The 22906-nt window shown below is 48.0% G+C and overlaps 1 protein-coding gene across 5 annotated transcripts in view; it reads right to left on the minus strand.

Moving 5' to 3' along the window:
* The window catches only part of glceb (glucuronic acid epimerase b), a 41499-nt gene extending 34183 nt beyond the window's left edge, over positions 1 to 7316 (minus strand). For 2 of the 5 annotated variants that reach the window (XM_023815179.2, XM_023815176.2), the window contains exon 1: positions 7119 to 7315. The gene's annotated coding sequence lies outside the window, so the exon portion shown is untranslated. Of the gene's footprint in view, positions 1 to 2567; positions 2658 to 6941; positions 7073 to 7118 lie in introns of those variants that run through there. The other 3 variants (XM_023815177.2, XM_072717998.1, XM_072717997.1) reach the window with 3 other exon arrangements.
* Between the last annotated feature and the right edge of the window lie 15590 nt (positions 7317 to 22906).

Below are 22906 nucleotides of genomic sequence, written 5' to 3' on the forward strand. Positions count from 1 at the left end.
ATGTAAGATGAGTTTCATCCTCAAAAAATATCACATGCATAAAAATGCAGACAGATCCTTTCTACTGCAGAGTTACATCTGGGGCAAGCAGATCCTACACATCTCCATTCATGCTCATCCACCTGAACTCCGGCAGCATCTGTTGTACTTGCAAAGTCTATCACAGACATCGATAATATTTAGCTGCATCACAATTCTTATCCATGATTCCCGGCCTCCAAACAGGTTACGGTCGGTGTGATTCAGGGAAGTAACAGAAAAAGGCACAGAAATAAAGGGAATCTCAGAACGGAGCAATAAGTTCAGGATTCAGGAAATCCATAGACACTGCAATAGTAATAACATCAACAAATCACTGGCCTGCAAAAAAATCTTCAACACAATCAAAATAAACTATCAATTCTGCATGAACAAGCCCCTCCATGCCCTCAATACACCTGTTTGAAAACTAGAAAGGGCCAACTATCGATTCCACGAGCCCCATAAACTATTTTATTGATCTCATCTGAGTCCAATCCATTAGGAGGTTTTATATTCATGCCCCTTTGTGTTGCTGCTAAGAGAGGGCAGCCTTTTTATCACGTGTTACCATTGAAACAGAGCCACATGGTATGTTACGGAGCTGAAATGCACAGCGTCTAATATGTTACGGAGCTGAAATGCACAGCGTCTAATATGTTACGGAGCTGAAATGCACAGCGTCTAATATGTTACGGAGCTGAAATGCACAGCGTCTAATATGTTACGGAGCTGAAATGCACAGCGTCTAATATGTTACGGAGCTGAAATGCACAGCGTCTAATGGTGCCAGACAAAGGGCAAAGCGGCACCTCAAGCGTAGCGGTCTTCCCAAGAGCACACAGACGGGGGAGCATGCCATGTCAGGCTCTGGGGGGTGTGCCCAGCATCGAGCTGGAGCAGCACTGGCTTCCAACATCAATGCACCGGCAGGCATTGTAGGGGGGTCTGGCTCTGCACCACGCCACAACTAACTAAGACAAAAGTGTGCAGGGCAGGACACTATACCAGCTCAAGCTGAAGGGCAGACATACAGGAATAAGGGGCAGAATGTAGCAGAAAGCTGGAGCACCAAAGGGCAAGGCAAGCGCAATGCATAAGGTACAGCATAAGGTACAGCACACACACAGCATAATATACCTGAGGCTCAGGATGAGTGGGGACCAAAGAGATGCTGCCGATTAATGGCTAAAGCGGGGCCTGCTGCACCTCGACTACACATCCACCCAAACGTCTGACGCATCTCCAAAGATCTGTCTCCATCGGTCAGAGAGCTATTGACGAGAAACAGGAAGTGCCGAGCCACCGGGATGCACCGTCGATCGGGGAGGCTCATGTCGGCGTGGTGTTATGAGGCTCCGGTGGGGGACTCAGAGGGGGAAGCAGGCAGTACACGGCTGCCCAAACAGTGTACTGAAAGGCTGCCTCAGTCTCCTCACAGTGTGGCAGCACTAAGGTGATTCTCGGAGCCTGACGAGGAGTCGGCTTTAATCTGGCATGACAGTTAATCTTCAGGCTAATGCCTTCAAGTTCTCTCTGCCCTGCTTCCCGCTTTTCATCTTACAGGGATGAAGACCCTCATTAAAAAAAGAGCACGATGCTACGGTATTAAAAATAGACTATCATCAGGTAGACTGAAGGCTGAGTCGTTTCACTGAGCCCCCTTCCCCAGCCCCCCCACCCCACCCCATGACTCCCAAGCATAAATCACCATCAATGCACTGCTCTGGCGCCCCAACACCTTCATCTGTAATTATGCTATACGGAAATATCACACACACTTCTTAATTAAAGCACTCTGTGGACCATGGCAGGGTCCCTAGAGCTCCAACAAAAGTTTAAAAAGTTGACAACAGCAAAAGACTTGAAACGCAGGTGAAAGATTCCTCATTAATGCTGACCACTTGCTCACAGCTTCACGGCATTTGCTTCCTGTGCTTCAAGGGACTCAGAGGTCCCGCTGCTGACATTTGCGCGCTAAGGATGGGGAATTAACCCAGAGGGGGCCCATGTGCCGCACTGATTTCCTGGCAGCCTTCACCAAGGAAAATAAATTTAACCATCCACATCCAGGCCTTGAGGAGAACGCTGCAGAAAAGGCCAGACGGAACCAGCGCATCCTCTTTAGGGTACAAGGGAGTCGCAATCACACCAGAATAACTTCAAAGGCATTCTCCATAACAAGCCGATGAACCAAACATCACAGAACCACAGAGAGAAACAAGGAAATTACAGAGCGAGACTAAACAATTCACTTCTTATTTCAATGGCAAAATAAACATAGCTGTTTGATTTCCACCACCCCCCCCCCCCCAGATATCAAGAGTTCTGATTGTGCTCTTAATAGGATTCACTGTTATCATAGCTTGAAATCAAACATGTCAGGGATCTGACACACTTTTTTTTTGGTTTTTTTAAAGCAGATGGGTACAGACGTTCTACAAATGTATAACAGCAGAGCCACTGCTGGGCCAGCAAGCTGAGAACATTATTCCAAATCCTTTTAACTAGGCACCAGAAGCTGAAGACAGCCACCCATCCACCTGTACCTCCATACGCAGACATGTCCGCTCCATGTTGTCCACTCTGATTTTCATGGGGGATCAACAATAGGAAGGTGACTTGTGTCTGCAAAACCCAGAAGCCTTTGTAAGCCTGAGCCAACGGGCCAGATGTTATCAAAAAAAAAAAAAGAGGGGGAGAACACACACACCACAGAGGACAGACACACACACACACACACACCTGCGTTCCAATGCCAGGAAGTGAAGGAGAAAGCCCGACATTGCAACCGCATTACTGCAAAAGGCCAGCTGAAGGGTCAATTTAAATAAAGCAATTTAGAAGGCATGTCCTGGTCAGTTCAAGTGGGGGATGAGCAGCTACAGACAGGAATCGGCACTCATGCCATCTGCTCCCGCAAGCAAAGCCACGCAACCTCCAGTAATAGCACTGGTGCCCCCAGAATGCAGTGGCTCCGTCTGCACCCAAGGCTGGAGCGCACAAAGCCCTGTCCATCCTCAGGCATCACAGTAAGCCATGGTGTTTTAAAATGGCAACCGAGAGAGAGCCCCCCTGGTTACTCACGCCAGGCACCCCATGTAGAAAAACTGGACCATGAGAAATGCAAAAACAAGAGATTCCACATAACACACCTTCCGAAGCAACGATTTCTAGTGTTAAGCAACCCCAAGCGGTATCACCTGAGCGTACAGTTAGCTCCAGCTCCCTAAAGCTCTCCAGCTCCCAAGATCCCTTCCGGCACTGTAGAGGAAAATTGAGTTTGGCGGCCAGATGCTCTCTCGAGCTCTCCAACTCATGGCTTTGAAAACAAATTCCAACCAGGGAGAATGGAGCATCACCGCATCATTATAAAAGCTCCCTGCCTGGTCAACTTTCAATTAACATTCTTTCCTTAAAAGGCAGCTTTGACATACCCCAGATGGAAAAATACATCCGAAAGTCAAGGACTGCAAGATGGTCAGAGATTGAAAAAAAAAAATCCATATTCTCTGCCTCTTAATGTTAAGAAAAGCTGAAATTCACTCAAAATATTTTAATAGGCACATGATCAACTCAAAACAGAAAACCTGCAGGCAAACACAAACTATTATTATTATTTAAGTGGCCTACCAGCAAAGGGTGAAAATTCAGCATTAAAGACACAATATGACCCTTCAGCCTTGTCAACTCATAGGCATAAAATATTAGCGATTCCTCCACTATGGAGTTGAACTTTAAAAAAAACCCACAACATTCCCTAATTTTACTCTTTTTAAGTACAGTTTTTTTTTATATTTTCAGGGATTTGTCATGCAATGAGGGGGCAACAATAGAACAGACAGAACAGCAGATGAACAGACTGATCCAGCCACTCAGAGGGGCAGCATATCTGCTTCAAGACATGGTCACGCACAGCTGCTTGGAAAGATAAAGGGATCCGCGTGTCAAAACAGAGGGTCTTGCAGCACACACAGACACCCAACTGCTGGGTAACAAGTGCACATATACGAGCTGGTGATAGATCGGCAGCGTGCCAACTGGACATAAAGAAAGAGAAAAACCCAACAACACAAGGAACACCATGGAGCAGAACCAAACACAAGAACAGATAAAGTAGTGAAGGCACTTCAGCCAAGTACATTATTACATTACTATTATTAGATGAGTCAATGTCGACTGCTGGCGACCATATTAAAGGCATTCTTCCAGAATGATCCGTCTTCTCTTTGCATCTTCAGGCTTCTCGATGGCATGTGCAGCTGAGTAAGAGTGACTTTTAAATACTGCAATGTGTAAAGGTCACACAAGTCATCCAGAAGCCACACCTCGTGTATCCAAGAGTCTAAAGCAGCCACTTCATCACCACAAGAGCTGGCAACAAACACCCACTTGTTACAAATCCAGAAACATTAATTAAAATTCTGATTCAAAACAGCTCAGTCTGTAAGTCACTGCTTGCTCATTAGCACGTTCTCAAGTCGACTTCTAATTTCCTCTTAAATCTACAGACATATAGCTAGAGATTGTACATGATGAAGTTGTAATACTTAGTCTGTGGGTAAGACCTTAAGACAGACACTGTCCAGCATCTCCTACACGACTCAGCAGTGGTCCTCAGAACAGGTGCTTCTAGAGAGCTGCCTGTAGGGCAACCTACCCCTGACAGCATGACCTGTTACGGAACCATCACCATGAATTCTGGAGGTACTGTGGGACACACACACACACACAGACACACACACACACTGTTAACACCTAACACAGATTACTACTATTCCAAATTAATCATGGCACGGTACAATTCTGAAGATGCAATATGAAAAACAATTTATCCCAATACTTTAATTGCTTAAAAATCCATTGCAGGGTTAAATAACAGCACACAACAGCCAAATTTTGACATTATTTTAGCCATTTGTTTGCGCCACGATATAAGATTCAACAGGCTAACACGATACAGCATTGATTCTCAAACTGACAATTCTCTCCCACATACGAGAATGAAAAAGACAAGGAAACGTCACAGATAAGACAAGACCAAGATCTGCACGGAAACAAATCTTATCCCAGAAAAAGATCTGCCTTTCAAAGACTGTCATACATTTTATCATGTTACTGTACATATTGTCCAGCTGCAGCGACGCAGATTCCTCACATGAGAGTTGAATCACAGTATAAACATGCTGAAACAGGCAAGAATAAATCCAGATACAGCCATTTATGATCAGGATTGACTGAGCCTTCGAGGTACCAGAGGAGTCAAGTCCATGCAGTTGAAAGTCAGCGGTAACCTTTTCACTCCTTGTAGACAGACAGCTTAATCGTCTAGCGGGGTGATTTATGTAAACCGTACAGAACATGGGGAGCGACCAGCTAGAGCGTGCATCAACCGTTCTGTTCAAAACAAGCCTGAGAAGGCAGTGAGCAGACACGCTGGTCAGGACTCCACTGCACATCACCATTAACAAACCAAAGCCACCAATCCAAAACCCTAAGAGGTTTTTTTTTCCTCCAGTAGCCATTTTGAACACTGATTTATTCTGTATCTGAAGAAAAAAGGGTATTTTGTAAGAAACTGTAGTGCTCAACTGATCTAAAGCCAAAACAAAAACATTTTACATTTATACTGCATGACATCACTATGCTCAGGCAGGCAAATTAGTTAGAGGGGAAACAAAAAAAAACTACACTGCCTAATGATGCATACAAGCATGTCATCCTGTATAGCAGCATGCTGCTATTTCCACCCATTAACAACATGGACAATGTCAATCTTTGATAAGGGCTTTGGAAAGGCCATGCTGGGAATGACACACAAAACGATCTTACATTACTGTGCTCTCTGGATAGGACCGTCCACCGCCATGAGTAAAAGAAATTAAAATCGGTATTTCTAATAAGATGTCATTGATCTTCTCACAGTGTATGTCAAAATGGTAACGCCGAGGTGAAACCTCAGACATCTACTTGGGAGAACACATTATGTGAAAATAAAATTCGCTTCGGTACAAACATGTAAACTGCTACTGTCTGACAATGAATGAGCAATACCTGGAAAAACAGGCAATATTTGCAGCAGAGTTGTACAGAAAAATGAAGCTCCCTAGTGATTGGCCAGCCAACATTACAAATAGGTGGGATTGAACACTTAATGGTTAAAGCAGCATTTATCAAATATTTACTATAGAGCCACAGTATATGTAAAATTACTCTGAACATCATCGATTTTCACCTCTATTTTTTTGTAAATTATAAATTGGAAATCTGCATTGTCTATTTCTGCTTGTTCACGAAGCAAAGGATACAAAAACTAAATGACAAAGAATAACTGATATTTTAAATAGCGGACTGAAAATAGCGGGTCTTCAAATGTCTTTCTTTACCATGTCAGACTAATGAAAATTAATGAGAAATGCACACCACCCCGAACACGGTCTGTAAGAAGTCAAGGGAAAGTTAAGTACAGGAAAATTGATTTTGAGTGTAAATGCCCCTTTTCCCCAGAAAGCCGATGGCTGAACCTGCCGTACACCACCAGTGCAGATGTTTGCTCTCTCTCACACTTCCGATATGGCAAACTAGTGCTCCTAGTTTAAAAAGCTCTAAAAATGTGCATTGATACGATTCCACAGTAACCTTCCGTATTTATTATAAAGAGGCCAGGCTCCGTGAGGCAATGAAGATGAGAACCAGCAATAATCAGAAATTCATCTAAATATTTTAAATGACGCGACGCTTATAGCAACTAAACCTGGGATGTATCTGACACGTATGTAAATGGGAAGGAAGCCCCCGAAATAGCCTTCCAAAGGTTCCCGAAAAAGAGCAGAAAACGCCACGTACACAAAACACCACGATACTTCAAAATAAACGGGTAGCACTGAAAACTTGAGAAGTTCCATACTTATTCGAGTACTTACCTGCCTCGTTGGGTAATCAGCCAGTGGCTTGAGTATATGTGCTTACCGAGCGCAGGGCATTGCATTGCATTGCATTAGTCGGCTCTCGTACATCAGCTCTCCAGTTAGCCCCGGGTATGCAAAGGGGCAAATAAACGAACATTTGCCGCTATATGAAACGAGTAGCTCCCCACCCACCTGTAAACCAAACAAGGTGCGTCCCTTCCAGACACCGCTGCAACGAACCGTAGTGCGAGGCCTCGGCTCAGACGGGCTCACTCCTCACCGAGCTCCGCCGAAGAAAGGCGACTGTCGGCTACCAGGGACGCAACATTGTGATTGCAGCCGTGGCTCCTCTCCTCTCCGAGCCGCGCGGATATCGCGAGAGAATGCGCGAGGCAGGCGGCCCTCGCCCAGTCAGAAAGCTCAGCACGCTCTGCAGCAGCCAATAAGCTTCTCGCCGCCGCCCGCTCTGACGTCAACAGTGTCTCGTCGATTGACGACAATGAGGGCCAATGAGGACGCCCTGTTTGATGCTCTTTTGATCTATTGCGACATGATTCAAGTTCTCTTCAAATAAGTTGAGAAGAAAACTTAAACGTCAGAGAAATCTTAATTTAGAGGTCACATAAGTGATTTCAGAGATTTTTTTGTCGATTTTGTTATATTATACTCTGAGTATAGTAAAGGACATGTTTGTACAAAATTCTGTTGAAACCTAAGCCTATTTAATACTACAGAATCATTTCATAATATAGTCACCTATGTAATGACAAATTCAAAAGTGGTTAATGTGTACATCATCTGTTTATAATAATAATTTATTATGAAACCATTTTTTGATCATGGAACAAAGTTTTGAAGTAGTTAATTATGTGTGTATGAGAATCTGTACGAAACACATTTTTAATGTAAGACTGCAAGGCATAGGAAAGACCGGAAGGATGGCAATCACATTCTCCCAGCACTCCACCTCTGGTTTTATCAACAGTCCAGAAGCAGAGAAATGGGGAAGCAGAATGTACGGTACGGGGAAGGAGCTGGAGCCTTATCCCCCTCCCGATTACTGCAGTCTGAGCACTGAACATGACTGCTGATTGCCACAGAATCACACCCCCTTAATGATGTGGCCCATTAGCAAGACAGCAGTCAGTCACAGGGGCATCATACTCGCGTTGTTATGGCGCAGTATGGCACAGGCAGGAAAAAGGTGACGAGACAAAATGGCGTTAATTAATGAAAACAGAACACACTGGGGTAAAATATGAAATAAGAGGACCACAAGGGATCAAAAACAAACTGGGAGAAATAAGAATAAACTAAGTAACTCAACTAAGTAACACAACTGTAACAGGGAACAAGCCTGCAACATTCATTAAGTATTATTAATCTGCAGAAAAATCCACATTGCAATCATGCATACTTTTGCAAAACATATCTGTTAGGGAAGACACTTATGCAAGGAGCTATGCAAGGGGGAAAGAAGGAGTAGAGCCAAGTACAAACTGCACAGATGTGTGCAAGCATGCACTGGAATTCCTAATGTCTACTCACTCGAGTCAAAACAAAAACACGAAAGTAAAATTCAGGATAAAATCAGGAAGTAGAAGAACATATCAACACCACCATGAATGTATTTCTGTTAAAACGAGAATGTTACAGAAACTGGCCAAATAAATATATACTGGAGTCTATTACTTCTCTGGATTTTCGCCATGTATTTAGTAGTAAAAAAGTAGTGCATCTATCTGTAACATAAAACACAATAACTATCTCCGTTAAAGATTGTTAAGAAAGGCTGGAGCACTGCCTCTATACTGTATGTGCCCACTCAGTGTATTATGGGTGAGTTCTTTTCTGGGGATAACAACAAGCAAAGCTTTTTCTTAACAGTGTGTGTCATAAGCCCGATTGAGGCCGGAATCTTCTGTAAATAATTTGCCACTAAAAGATGACCATGAATCTTGTCCCTTTGTTTTGTTGAAGACTAGACAGATTATTTGCAGAGAAATACACTCCTGTTGTTAATGTGGGAAAGAACTGCATTCCTCCTCTCCCCTTCAGCCTTGGGGTGAATAGTGTAAGGCTTTACATTATAACTGACAACAGACATTCAGTCCAGTAATAAATAGATACTACTGTGTGTTCTTTAGCAGTAGTGGTATCAGCTAAAAGACGTTTTAAGCTACGGTGGTGGGGAGGGAAGGTGGGCGTGAAAGTATTCCACTTGGGAGGAAAGAGCTTAAGCAACAGACCCCAGAGCATTTCAGTTTCTTGGGTGACTGTATGATTGTTTTCCCTTCTGTGTCCTGGCTGGACCCTTGATTTAGGAGCTTCCCAGAAGTTCCCGAGTTTCCTACTGGTACATAAGATTTTGCAGTGGCATTCATGTGCTCTCATCTCATATTTATGATTTTTCTGACATGACTTGAAGGCAGACTTGCATGTGCATAACACATGATACCGGCCATATATCACAACGTGCAAAGGGGTTGTTTCTAACCCAGCATTTCTTAGACATCTAAGCATGAGCATTATCCTAACTTCTGCTGGAGGTGTACCTGTACCTGTACCTGTACCTCTACTTCTACCTGTACCTGTACCTGTACCTCTACTTCTACCTGTACCTGGACCTGTACCTGTACCTGTACCTCTACCTCTACCTGTACCTGTACATGTTTTGTGTCTGCGTTTGTCAATTCTCTCTTAATGACCGAAATGAAGAATTGCACAATTATATCTGCTCCTAAATTTCTAAAAAGTCTTTCTGAGGCCGCGCCTGGCATTCCCCCAGGAACGGTTTCACAGACACCTGGCAGAATTTAATGCCTGAATAAAGTGAAGGCAGCAATAAGCTGTAAAGTAGGCTGGTCGGTGCAGGTTGTAAACCCTACTAATATCTGTAAAGCTGTTCCCCCATTTGTCCCCCTTCTTCAGGACACCGCCTAAGCAGCACTAAAAGCATATTTGGAGATATGCAGTTGCGGTGCAAGTGTTTCTCGATACCATAGTTCAAACTATGGAGGTAACTACACTGGTATCTTACACAGAGCGAACCGTCATTAAACGACGCGGGTGTTTCCGAAAACCATAGTTTGGACGAATGTTCTCAAACATTGTCGTTAAGCTGCATAGTTCGTACTGCAGCTCTCGAGCTGAAGTTACAAGCTTACTTCCTACTGACCATGTCGTCGATGGTGGGAAATGCAGTCCAAGCAGGGCAGTCACCATGTAAGCAAGGTGAAAACAGCAAATAATCTTCATTTACAAACATCAAAAATTGTCAAGTGTTTAATATTTAATGCTGCACGATTGTGACATCGCAATATCACATGGAGTAATATTGCGATATTTATAAAACCAAAAAAGAAATTACCCTAAATAAACTACTGGCAAATAGAACGTACCTGCCAAATGAGCGTGTCGAGTGAGCTAGTGACCTTATGTCGAGATGTGTGAGCAGACACTAAGTAGTGCGGACAATGTTATATGATTATTATGCATGTGCACATGGTGAGATGACGGTGCTGAAACCATTTATCTTTCAGAGCTTATATACACACAGTATTAGACGGGAAAACATGCGGAAAGCAAATAAATCAAGGGCAAATTAATGGCTAAAAATAATAAATCAATTCTTAATCACTGAGTGCTTCCGTTGCTACATGAAAAAAGCTTCATGGATATGAACCTACAGCATTGTACCGTGGTAGTTCAATGGCAACCTGTGTCCTCGTTTGGGAAACGCTCTCCAGAGTTGCACCAGTGGCTCAGTTCTTTCTCTGGCCCTCATGCATTTCTGAGCCAATTTACACGTATGGGGCCGTAGCAGCAGGAGACCTCCAAGTGGTACCATTCTGTGCTGGGTGATGAGCTTCACTGGCCAGTAAGGACAGCCCTCTCTCTCCTTCTCCACTGCTTCCCACTGGCAGTGGCCCGAAGAGGTAGCCCAATAGGTAGCAGGGTGTTCATTTAGTGCACTGTATCTCTATGCATTTGTCTAGTGATCCAGCTAATTGACAATCTGTCTGTCTACCACAGCTTCCCAAGAGGCACGGTGAGGCACTCTCATTTAAAGGCACAGACTACGTGGTGATTGGGCCGTACAAGATAACCAATGGAATAGGACTATTGTGCTGCATTTGCAGAACATTCAGATTCGCAAATTTGCCATTCATTTATATTAATGAGACAATGATTTGAATATTTCTGGGGGGGGGGGCTTCTTGGCACTGAGCAATCAGTAGAGCAGCCCCTACCCAGTGAAGAGGTCCCCTAAGCGTATCCACTGACCAGATGGCACATCTGACAACAGCAATACTTCACAGGGGCTCCGTGTTTAGAAAAGGATGACATAAAGAATGGAAATAAAGACACAACAATCTTTTTTTTCCACACATAACCACAATCATATTAATAATTCACCAGTCGCTGCAGTCCGGATGCACGGGTCCCACGTCCTTTAGTCAGGATCCAACTACGTCATGTGACTTTAATCAGAAAACACGTGGCAAGCGTAGACATTAAGCATTACCTTCCATTAGGGCCACTCCTCAGCAGGGGGACAAGCTGCTGTGATAGACACCCCGGTGCAGTTTCCATTAGTATCAGCCCTCCGCACAGCATGAGTAATTTGACTGGTGCCTGATTGGTTGTTTTCCAAGCAACACTTTGCAACAGCTACATCCAGCACCTGTGTTTTCATCATAGGTGTCCAGTCTTATTCTTGCACAAAAGTCGCACCTGCGGTCAGTCAGTGTTTGTCCATCCGTTCGATCCTTTCACCAGGTTTAACACTGGACCTCTGGTGGCCAAACTGAACTAAAATAAGCTGAATGACACACAATGGCTAAATACTATCTGTCAAGTGTATTAATAAAGAAATCTATAAATCATAACTCTGCATCCTAAGTATCTGTTTCTCAGCATTTTCCAGACTTTACAAAGAGGTCTAAAATAATAGCCTCAGCAGCAATCACACACAGGTCTATCTGTAGACGTTCATATTTAGCCAGTATGAGCCAGGGGCTGGCATTTCAGAAAAAGCAAAAGCAATAAGCTGCGGATCATTGTCTTTAACTGTGAAAATTAAGTCTTTTTGTTCGTGTACTTTACGGATTTAACCTGGGAACTCACTTCCCATGCTTTCACCGGAATATGGATTATAATCGCTTGGAAGCCTGTATTTTTAAGGAGCAGACAGTGAGGGCGAGTGTGCACCTCCGGAGCCGCAAGACCAGCATGTGTCCTCCCGGCTTCGCCTGCGTCGGCGATGACTGACGGTGAGAGATAAGGCCCCCCCTCCGCCCAGCATCCATTTCATCCCCAATTTGTATTCCAACATGGTTTCTAATTTTCTCGCTGTGACAGCGACTGGGGTTTCTTAATTTTGTTCACCTATGTCTCTGACATTAACTCCCTTCCAAAATAGACAGCATAGACAAGAAGGACAGCAAAGCCTCACCGTAGGTATGACATCTATAATACTCCTTTTCTGTCACATTGCTTTAAACTGTCCAATAAATCAGCTTAAAATAAGAAATAGGTTTATTTATTTTATCTTATCATAAATATGCTCACTTTTACAGTTTTCTCAGACTTGTTTATTATTTACTTCACAAAATTCATTGCTCTGATTTTACATCAACAAAATCAAGTTGATTTGGATTGGACAATGAGGGCTAATGAAGAATGTTTTTCAAGGGTAGGCGGATAGTAATTAATGTACTGGGGATGACCTCTCAGACTTGGCCCGGACACACTCACTTGTGCAGTACAGCACAAGAAAGCTACAGTGCATCGGGATTAATTATGTGTTCAAGCAACGAGATGGAAGGTAATAAGATATTCATTAATACAAAGGTGTGATGGCAGGTTGTGGTTTCCAAATGAGCCATTTTTCCCCAGAAGCTGAGCATGGCAAATGTGCTTGATCAGTACATTTTCCAGGTATTAGATGGCAAGAAGGTTTCTTAAGGGTAACATTGAACACAGGAGCACCAGCATCTGGGCTGACAGCGTATGATCACCGAACAATTTCATTCCCTACTTATGAGCAAGTTTCTTATGCAGGTTCATGTACCATGAGTATGGGGGCAAAGTATCACTGATCTAGAAACAGATTTGGATCTGAAAGCTTACATCTGGCACCAAGGTAACAAAATTAATCTGTCTACCCAGGTCTATTAACTGTGTCAGAGAGTCTACCCCTAGTCCCATTTAGGGAAATGTAGAATTAAACACTCATGAAACGGGGTTTGTGAGGAAAAACAGAGAGTCAGAATGCCTGTTAGGTTGATAGCCTGGGGTGTCCTGGGAATTAAGAGAGTTAAATGCTATGATAGTACATTACAGCTTCCACTCGCCCTGATAGCAAAGTGGTGGTGACCTTGTAAAGGCAGCTGAATGTTAAAAATGCAGCCCTGCCTTGTGTGAGATGCTTTACTAAGAAGGAAAGACCATCTGCTACCCCATTCTGCGATTTTCTACGGTGAAGCTAAATTAAACCTTTTTGGTAACAATGTGCTTGACGGGCCACAGATACTTAGTAATAATTCAAATACTACTGAAGTACAAATCACAAATAAAATCGCTACTCGAGATAAAAGATGTGTCACGATTCCGTAATGATGAACAAATGAGATCAGTATTTCACTTGTGTTATTCATTAGTTGTTTCTTCAGTATTTCACAAGGGTTTACAACATTAAGATACAGTAACAAGCTGAAGCTGAAAAATGTATGGGCTCGTTAACTAAGCTCTGCTGTACTACCTGATAAATAATGAAGATTATCCTTTAAATTTGAAATATTCCATCCACAGGATGCAGGAGCCAATGTGCCATATTAAACATGGTAGATCTCGGGCGGAGCAATGGCCAGCACTGTCCGCTCACGCCGGCAGGGTTTCCGATTTCAGTCCCATTCTCTGTATCTCCTTCCTGTGTTGCATACAGCTTCCTGCCTTTCATTCACTTGCCTGATGCAGTTCAGTGAGCTGACATTTCTGACTGGCCTATTGTGTCCATGCGGTGTCTCTGCCTTCTGCTCTTTGCAGCCCCAAACTGACCCTGTACTGCCTGAATGGCTGTAAGATGCATGAGTTGATCAGGTAAAACAGAGTAAACTGGACGTATGTATGACAACGCATCAGGAGTAGTCATATGCGCAAGATTTGGTGGCAAAAGTGTATCAAGGTGCGCAACATCCTGCTTAGCTGCAGGTACCGGCCAGCCACTTAGCAGGTGTCCGCTCACGCCGGCAGGGTTTCCGATTTCAGTCCCATTCTCTGTATCTCCTTCCTGTGTTGCATACAGCTTCCTGCCTTTCATTCACTTGCCTGCTGCAGTTCAGTGAGCTGACATTTCTGACTGGCCTATTGTGTCCATGCGGTGTCTCTGCCTTCTGCTCTTTGCAGCCCCAAACTGACCCTGTACTGCCTGAATGGCTGTAAGATGCATGAGTTGATCAGGTAAAACAGAGTAAACTGGACGTATGTATGACAACGCATCAGGAGTAGTCATATGCGCAAGATTTGGTGGCAAAAGTGTATCAAGGTGCGCAACATCCTGCTTAGCTGCAGGTACCGGCCAGCCACTTAGCAGGTGTCCCCATTAATCTGGCTGCCTATGATTGGCCAGCCGCTTAGCAGGTGTCCCCATTAACCTGCCTGCCTATGCTTTTGTAGTAGCCTTGAGTGGCAGGAATTGGTTGAGAAAAGCTTTTCTGTGTGCTCACTGATTCAGGTGGGGGGGGCGGCTCGGGGAGCAGGGCTGCCTGCCTGAACCGGCGGTCGGCTGATTCCCGCGGTGCGGCTGATTCCCGCGGTCGGCTGATTCCCGCGGTGCGGCTCTCCGCCTTTTTCACCTGTTGTCTGCTGTCTCCTTCTATTTCCTTTGACTGCTGAGGCCATGAAAGATTCATGCGCCATCGGACGATGTTTGTTAAAGCACCTTAGGCAGGACGTCGCCGGAGCGGGGAGAGCACAGGCTCATGGCCCTTATAAATATTTACAATATCCCTCTTTCGGTGTCTCTCAGGAAGCCTCCTCAGCCTGGTGGAGGCAGCATCCCTGGGGGGGCAAGCTGACTACCAGGCCGGAGACAGCCAAACAAAAACAGGGAGAGTGCAGCAAAGCCCTCCAGTGTAATGTACGACACCCTGGGCCTACATTTACCTATTTGTATAGGCTTAGTGCTTCTAAATAAACCCTTAATTGCACATAATTAAATGTATATATTCCTTAAAGATACAGAAAGTCTTCAGTCACAGACAGCCTACCTCCACACACACAAAAAGATACACACACGATATGCCTTTTATGCTGTAGGAAAGGTCTAATGAAGTTATTTTCTCCTTGAGTCTTGCTGCTGACAGGAGTGGTGGAACAGCATGGCCGCCGCTGGAGCAGACCGCGCGCTCTGAGACAGTGGGGGGGGGGGCAGCCCCAGATACGAACAAAAGGCAGTCAGGTCTGGCGTGGGGGAACAACAACAGAAAGGCTCTTTTTCTGCTTGTTTGTTTCCCGCTTTTCTTAACATCAAGTTGTTGTTTTTTGGTTTTTTGTCCTCCATTGTAGATAAAAATATTGCCAAAAAGTAATGAAATTTCTTTCACATATTGACGAGTACAGCTTGAAAACAGAAATAGATATCTCTCATTTTCAATTTTCCTCCCTGTGATCTTTCCGGTAATTTCTCATCGGTTGCCGGGAGGCTGCATTTTCTGTCGAGCATTGTGCATCCCCGTGCAATCGACTGTGATTCCCAGGGCCCCCAGCAGCCGCGCCTCCATCATTTACCAGCCTCATAATGGACTCTCTGAGAACTGCAGTTTAGATAGATAATATTTCAGTATTAAGAAATTTTGAACATTTCGACATATCTTAGTTTCAATGAGTGCAGCTGCAAATTCTTCAGCTTCCCTAAAGAGAAATGAAAAAGTCACATAATGACAGGATCGCAGTTTTCAGTTCCTGCCCTGTGCGTGTAATCCTTACCGCCTCCTGCAGATAAATAATCACCTGAGATTCTCAGACACCTCCATGGAGGAAAACATGCATAGTTTCTTTTTCTTCTTTCAGCACCTAAAGTTCCATGTCTGGTCTCTTTTCAAAAATGCAAATTAATGAATAAAGACTCTGAAATATGGTAAAACAGGACTCTGTGGAAAATAAAAATCCGCATTGTGAATTTGATTTTATTATTATCAGTCAATGTCCTATGACATAATTCTGAGCATGGAGCATGTGAGTGATCTACATGTGATACAGTACAGGGAATCCTCTAGAAATTTATTAGAGCAAGGGTATAAATACAGTCTGCCACTACTAAACGGATTTGACAAAAGTCGTGAATTACCTCCATTAGGCATTTTACTCGGTCTCGTTCTCCTACTGTATATGACAAGTTTACGTTGTTTTAATATGACTACAAAGTAAAATGCATGAAGCAAATGGTGTTCAAAAAGTCCATGTTGTATCTTTGGGAAAAAAAAATGGATATACAGTACATATCAGAAAGGCGTAAACATTAACGGGAGAGTACTGCATCCCATGTGGAGAGATAGGGGGCATTCGGTGGGGGGCTTCTGACGCTGTCAGTCCCCCGCTAGTTTCTTATTTTAACTCACTTGCCATTGGTTACTTTTTTAGTCCTACTGGGTTAAAACAGACAGTGAGTGACAGCGCAGTTTGGATTTAGATAAACGGGGCGTGATTGGCCGAGAATTTCTCGGGTTCCTACTTTTCGGAGGACCGCCTGGCAGTTGGGCGGTCAGGTTTATGGCAGCTTTCTTTTTTTTCTTCTTCTTTTTTTTTTTTTATAAGAGATTAATTCAAAAGTCAAAGGTACCGGGGCTGTTTGCTGCACCGCGGCGATATCTCACCCGCTTTTGGAACAAGCCCCTTGTAAAAGTGAATCATGCCGTCGTTATTGAGCCGCGCGGTAAAGCATTGCAGGACGGGACTGGAGCCAACTAATAAAATCGGCAGAAAGCGAGCAAATGGTCCCTCTCGCAAGCGGCGCTATGCACGGCCATGCGTGAAGGAAACGGGCGGCTTTATTGCAAAGTTTGCGGATTAAAAATGGGTATTAAGGGGCGTTCTCACCGTATCTGGCTCTGCAGTAAAATCAGTTGGGCTTTTGTGTGAGCGTTTTGGCCTTGTGGAGACTTCGGTTCTCCACCCCTTTCTCTCTGGAGGTTATGCTGCGGACCAGCAATCAGTAAATGTGTGCTTTTTTGTTGCACTGCCGTCTCCGGGGGCAGGGTGACGTGCCTTGAGGGGAGAGTTGAAGGGATCGCCATGAGGTTAATGGATGTGATCATTATGCCAGGGATGGGTCCCATCATGAGAGATACATCGGCGTTCCCCTCCACCCATGATCAGGCGCTGGTGTCGGGTCGCGCGCTGTGCGGCATGTCAGGGGCGCACTGGGCTGTGCCAGCAGTCCTGCTTTACACGGGCCAAAGAGGGGAACTTTGTCAGAAGTCGAAGCCAGACACTCGCTGAGGCGGCCAGCCTTACTCCGCTTGTCTTCAGTATGAGAATTCTGGCTGTGGTCCTGCTCATGTCACGTGACATTGTCCTTTCCAACATCTTTGTATCAAGAGATTTGAAATCAGCAGAAAATAGCCTACACTTTAGCGTCTTGTAAAAAACATTTGTCTGTTGTGGGTTTCATTCTGTATCCTGAGCCTGTGCAGTGGGCACCACCAGGACCATGTGAATTTGTAACTAACTACTCATAACTGCATTTGTTACTGTGCTTCCCATGTGTAGCATTTGTACAGTGATAATTCCAGTGATCACTCTTTTTGTTATTCTTTATTTCAAACTGTTTTTGGGAAACTTCTCATACCACTGTGAGCTGTTTTAGGCTCACGTTCATTGACTCTCCTAGCAGTACTTATTACTAAGTATCTGTGGCCCTAGCAGTAATCATATATCATTCCTGTTTTTCCACACTGTTGCATGTCAGTGGTTATTGGCTAAACTGGATTTGGCCACAGTGCTGGAAGGGCGGCTTTCAGCTGGGATCATGCAACCTTTCCTCTCCTTCCCTGGGCGTCTCTCACGTTTCTCATCGTGCATCTGGAGCTGAAGCCAAATGTGAGAGCAAGACTGGATCAGACTGTGGCTTCACACTCCCAGAATTCCTCCGGGGGATTCAGCAGGCCTTTTGACCAGGATTCATTACAGACTCTGGGCAGCTTTGCTGCACGAGCCCACGCTCCGAAGCCTCTGAGCCACAGAAGAAAGACACAGAGGCCACTGTGGGACCATGCGTGGGTCTCACACTATCATGCATATTTTTTTGCCTGTATCTGCGCGCCTCTTTTCGGCGGAGAATTTATCGGTATTACAGCCGCTCTAACCATCGCATCAGCTCCTTGTTTTTCTTGGCACGTGTTTTGCTGTTGACATCAGGAAAACTCACTGTTTTCATTTAATGCCATTTCACGTTAAGCCCTTTTTTATATCAGTTCCCTGGCATTTGATCCAGCGAGGCTGACGAAAAAGCTTCTTGTGGTCGCGCCACAAGCGCAGAGGCGTAGAAAAAAAAATAAACCCAGTAATTTTACGTGCCTTGTGTAATGACACGTGAGGGGGGCTAACAGATTGCTCGAATCTGATGGGCAGCCTTCGCAGACAGTGCCTCTCTGGAGCTGCTCTCTCTCTCGAGTTTGTCACGCGGCTGCAGATTTACCCTTTTTTTCTCAGGTTCCCTGTTTGCAGTTGTTCTTCTGCAATCTTATCGGTTTGTTTGTTGTTTGGACAGAGGCGGATGGTCAGGCTTTAAATGGCCACAGCATTTTTACCTTTTAAAAACACCCCCTAACCTCCCCTGTTATTCCGCAGCAGAATCAGAGGTGTGCAGTCAGTAATTACCTTCTCTAAATTTACCTCCACTACCCAGGATGCCCACTCATCCTTGGCAGGCTAATATACCTGATTAGAGACGGCATTTCAGTTCGAGAGCTGCAGGATCTCTGAATGCACGCTGAACATCTACCATGGAATTATACTGGGGGAGGGAAGTGTGGGCTGTGCATGGAAACAACATGTGACTGCCCTGGGTGACGGGAGGGAGAGTGAGGCGGTCATTAATGCTTCATGGAGGAGCCGGGCAGGGAGCCTGTCCATGTGAGCAGACCCGCACCCGTCATGTTGCTGGCGACCTTGTATCGCTTCTTCTCCTCGTTCTCAGAAGGTCTCCTGTCACCATCTGCTTCTCATCTGCTCTGCAGCCCCCCCCCCCCAGCAAGTCGTGGCCTCAGAGCGACACGGGCCCGCCCAGTTTCTCCTCTCTCACAGCTTCCCCCCTCTCTCTGACATGGTCCCGCTCAGCTTCCCCCCTCTCACTCCGGCACGATCCCGCTCAGCTTCCCCTCTCTCTCCGACACAATACCGCTCAGCTTCCCCTCTCACTCCGACACGGTCCCGCTCAGCTTCCCCTCTCTCTCCGACACAATCCCGCTCAGCTTCCCCTCTCTCTCCGACACGATCCCGCTCAGCTTCCCCTCTCTCTCCGACACGGTCCCGCTCAGCTTCCCCTCACTCTCCGACACGGTCCCGCTCAGCTTCCCCCCTCTCACTCTGACACGATCCATCTCAGCTTCCCCTCACTCTCCGACACGGGCCCGCTCAGCTTCCCCCCTCTCTCCGACACGATCCCGCTCAGCTTCCCCCCTCTCTCTCTGACACGGTCCCGCTCAGCTTCCCCTCACTCTCCGACACGGTCCCGCTCAGCTTCCCCCCTCTCACTCCGACACGATCCCGCTCAGCTTCCCCCCTCTCTCTCCGACACGGTCCCGCTCAGCTTCCCCCCTCTCTCTCTGACACGGTCCCGCTCAGCTTCCCCTCACTCTCCGACACGGTCCCGCTCAGCTTCCCCCCTCTCTCTCTGACATGGTCCCGCTCAGCTTCCCCTCACTCTCCGACACGGTCCCGCTCAGCTTCCCCCCTCTCTCTCTGACATGGTCCCGCTCAGCTTCCCCTCACTCTCCGACACGGTCCCGCTCAGCTTCCCCCCTCTCTCTCTGACACGGTCCCGCTCAGCTTCCTCCCTCTCTCTGACACGATCCCGCTCAGCTTCCCCCCTCACTCTCCGACACGGGCCCGCTCAGCTTCCCCCCTCTCACTCCGACACGATCCAGCTCAGCTTCCCCTCTCTCTCCGACACGGTCCCGCTCAGCTTCCCCTCACTCTCCGACACGGTCCCGCTCAGCTTCCCCCCTCTCACTCTGACATGGTCCCGCTCAGCTTCCCCCCTCTCTCCGACACGGTCCCGCTCAGCTTCCCCTCACTCTCCGACACGGTCCCGCTCAGCTTCCCCCCTCTCACTCTGACATGGTCCCGCTCAGCTTCCCCCCTCTCTCTCCGACACGGTCCCGCTCAGCTTCCCCTCACTCTCCGACACGGTCCCGCTCAGCTTCCCCCCTCTCACTCTGACATGGTCCCGCTCAGCTTCCCCCCTCTCTCTCCGACACGATCCCGCTCAGCTTCGCCCCTCTCTCTCTGACACGGTCCCGCTCAGCTTCGCCCCTCTCTCTCTGACACGGTCCCGCTCAGCTTCCCCCCTCTCTCTCCGACACGATCCCGCTCAGCTTCCCCCCTCTCTCTCCGACACGGTCCCGCTCAGCTTCCCCTCACTCTCCGACACGGTCCCGCTCAGCTTCCCCCCTCTCACTCTGACATGGTCCCGCTCAGCTTCCCCCCTCTCTCTCCGACACGGTCCCGCTCAGCTTCCCCTCACTCTCCGACACGGTCCCGCTCAGCTTCCCCCCTCTCACTCTGACATGGTCCCGCTCAGCTTCCCCTCTGTCTCTGACACGGTCCCGCTCAGCTTCCCCCCTCTCTCTCCGACACGGGCCCGCTCAGCTTCCCCTCTCACTCCGGCACGAACCCGCTCAGCTTCCCCTCTCTCTCCGACACGGTCCCGCTCAGCTTCCCCCCTCTCACTCCGACACGATCCCGCTCAGCTTCCCCTCTCACTCCGGCACGAACCCGCTCAGCTTCCCCTCTCTCTCCGACACGGTCCCGCTCAGCTTCCCCCCTCTCTCCGACACGATCCCGCTCAGCTTCCCCTCACTCTCCGACACGGTCCCGCTCAGCTTCCCCCCTCTCACTCCGACACGATCCCGCTCAGCTTCCCCTCTCTCTCCGACACGGTCCCGCTCAGCTTCCCCCCTCTCTCTCTGACACGGTCCCGCTCAGCTTCCCCCCTCTCTCTCCGACACGATCCCGCTCAGCTTCCCCCCTCTCTCTCCGACACGGTCCCGCTCAGCTTCCCCTCACTCTCCGACACGGTCCCGCTCAGCTTCCCCCCTCTCACTCTGACATGGTCCCGCTCAGCTTCCCCTCACTCTCCGACACGGTCCCGCTCAGCTTCCCCCCTCTCACTCTGACATGGTCCCGCTCAGCTTCCCCTCTGTCTCTGACACGGTCCCGCTCAGCTTCCTCCCTCTCACTCCGAAACGATCCCGCTCAGCTTCCCCTCTCTCACTCCGACACGATCCCGCTCAGCTTCCCCCCTCTCTCTCCGACACGGTCCCGCTCAGCTTCTCCCCTCTCTCTCTTTGACACGGTCCCGCTCAGCTTCCCCTCACTCTCCGACACGGTCCTGCTCAGCTTCCCCCCTCTCTCTCTGACATGGTCCCGCTCAGCTTCCCCTCACTCTCCGACACGGTCCCGCTCAGCTTCCCCCCTCTCTCTCTGACACGGTCCCGCTCAGCTTCCTCCCTCTCTCTGACACGATCCCGCTCAGCTTCCCCCCTCACTCTCCGACACGGGCCCGCTCAGCTTCCCCCCTCTCACTCCGACACAATCCAGCTCAGCTTCCCCTCTCTCTCCGACACGGTCCCGCTCAGCTTCCCCTCACTCTCCGACACGGTCCCGCTCAGCTTCCCCCCTCTCACTCTGACATGGTCCCGCTCAGCTTCCCCTCACTCTCCGACACGGTCCCGCTCAGCTTCCCCCCTCTCACTCTGACATGGTCCCGCTCAGCTTCCCCCCTCTCTCCGACACGGTCCCGCTCAGCTTCCCCTCACTCTCCGACACGGTCCCGCTCAGCTTCCCCCCTCTCACTCTGACATGGTCCCGCTCAGCTTCCCCCCTCTCTCTCCGGCACGAACCCACTCAGCTTCCCCTCTCTCTCCGACACGGTCCCGCTCAGCTTCCCCCCTCTCACTCCGACACGATCCCGCTCAGCTTCCCCTCACTCTCCGACACGGTCCCGCTCAGCTTCCCCCCTCTCACTCTGACATGGTCCCGCTCAGCTTCCCCCCTCTCTCTCCGACACGTTCCCGCTCAGCTTCCCCCCTCTCTCCGACACGGTCCCGCTCAGCTTCCCCTCACTCTCCGACACGGTCCCGCTCAGCTTCCCCCCTCTCACTCTGACATGGTCCCGCTCAGTTTCCCCCCTCTCTCTCCGACACGGTCCCGCTCAGCTTCCCCTCACTCTCCGACACGGTCCCGCTCAGCTTCCCCCCTCTCACTCTGACATGGTCCCGCTCAGCTTCCCCTCTGTCTCTGACACGGTCCCGCTCAGCTTCCCCCCTCTCACTCCGACACGATCCCGCTCAGCTTCCCCTCTCACTCCGGCACGAACCCGCTCAGCTTCCCCTCTCTCTCCGACACGGTCCCGCTCAGCTTCCCCCCTCTCACTCCGACACGATCCATCTCAGCTTCCCCTCACTCTCCGACATGGGCCCGCTCAGCTTCCCCCCTCTCTCCGACACGATCCCGCTCAGCTTCCCCTCACTCTCCGACACGGTCCCGCTCAGCTTCCCCCCTCTCACTCCGACACGATCCCGCTCAGCTTCCCCTCTCTCTCCGACACGATCCCGCTCAGCTTCCCCCCTCTCTCTCCGACACGGTCCCGCTCAGCTTCCTCCCTCTCTCTCTGACACGGTCCCGCTCAGCTTCCCCTCACTCTCCGACACGGTCCCGCTCAGCTTCCCCCCTCTCTCTCTGACATGGTCCCG

This window comes from Paramormyrops kingsleyae, chromosome 11 (genome assembly GCF_048594095.1).
Source record: "Paramormyrops kingsleyae isolate MSU_618 chromosome 11, PKINGS_0.4, whole genome shotgun sequence".
Classification (NCBI taxonomy): Eukaryota; Metazoa; Chordata; class Actinopteri; order Osteoglossiformes; family Mormyridae; genus Paramormyrops; species Paramormyrops kingsleyae.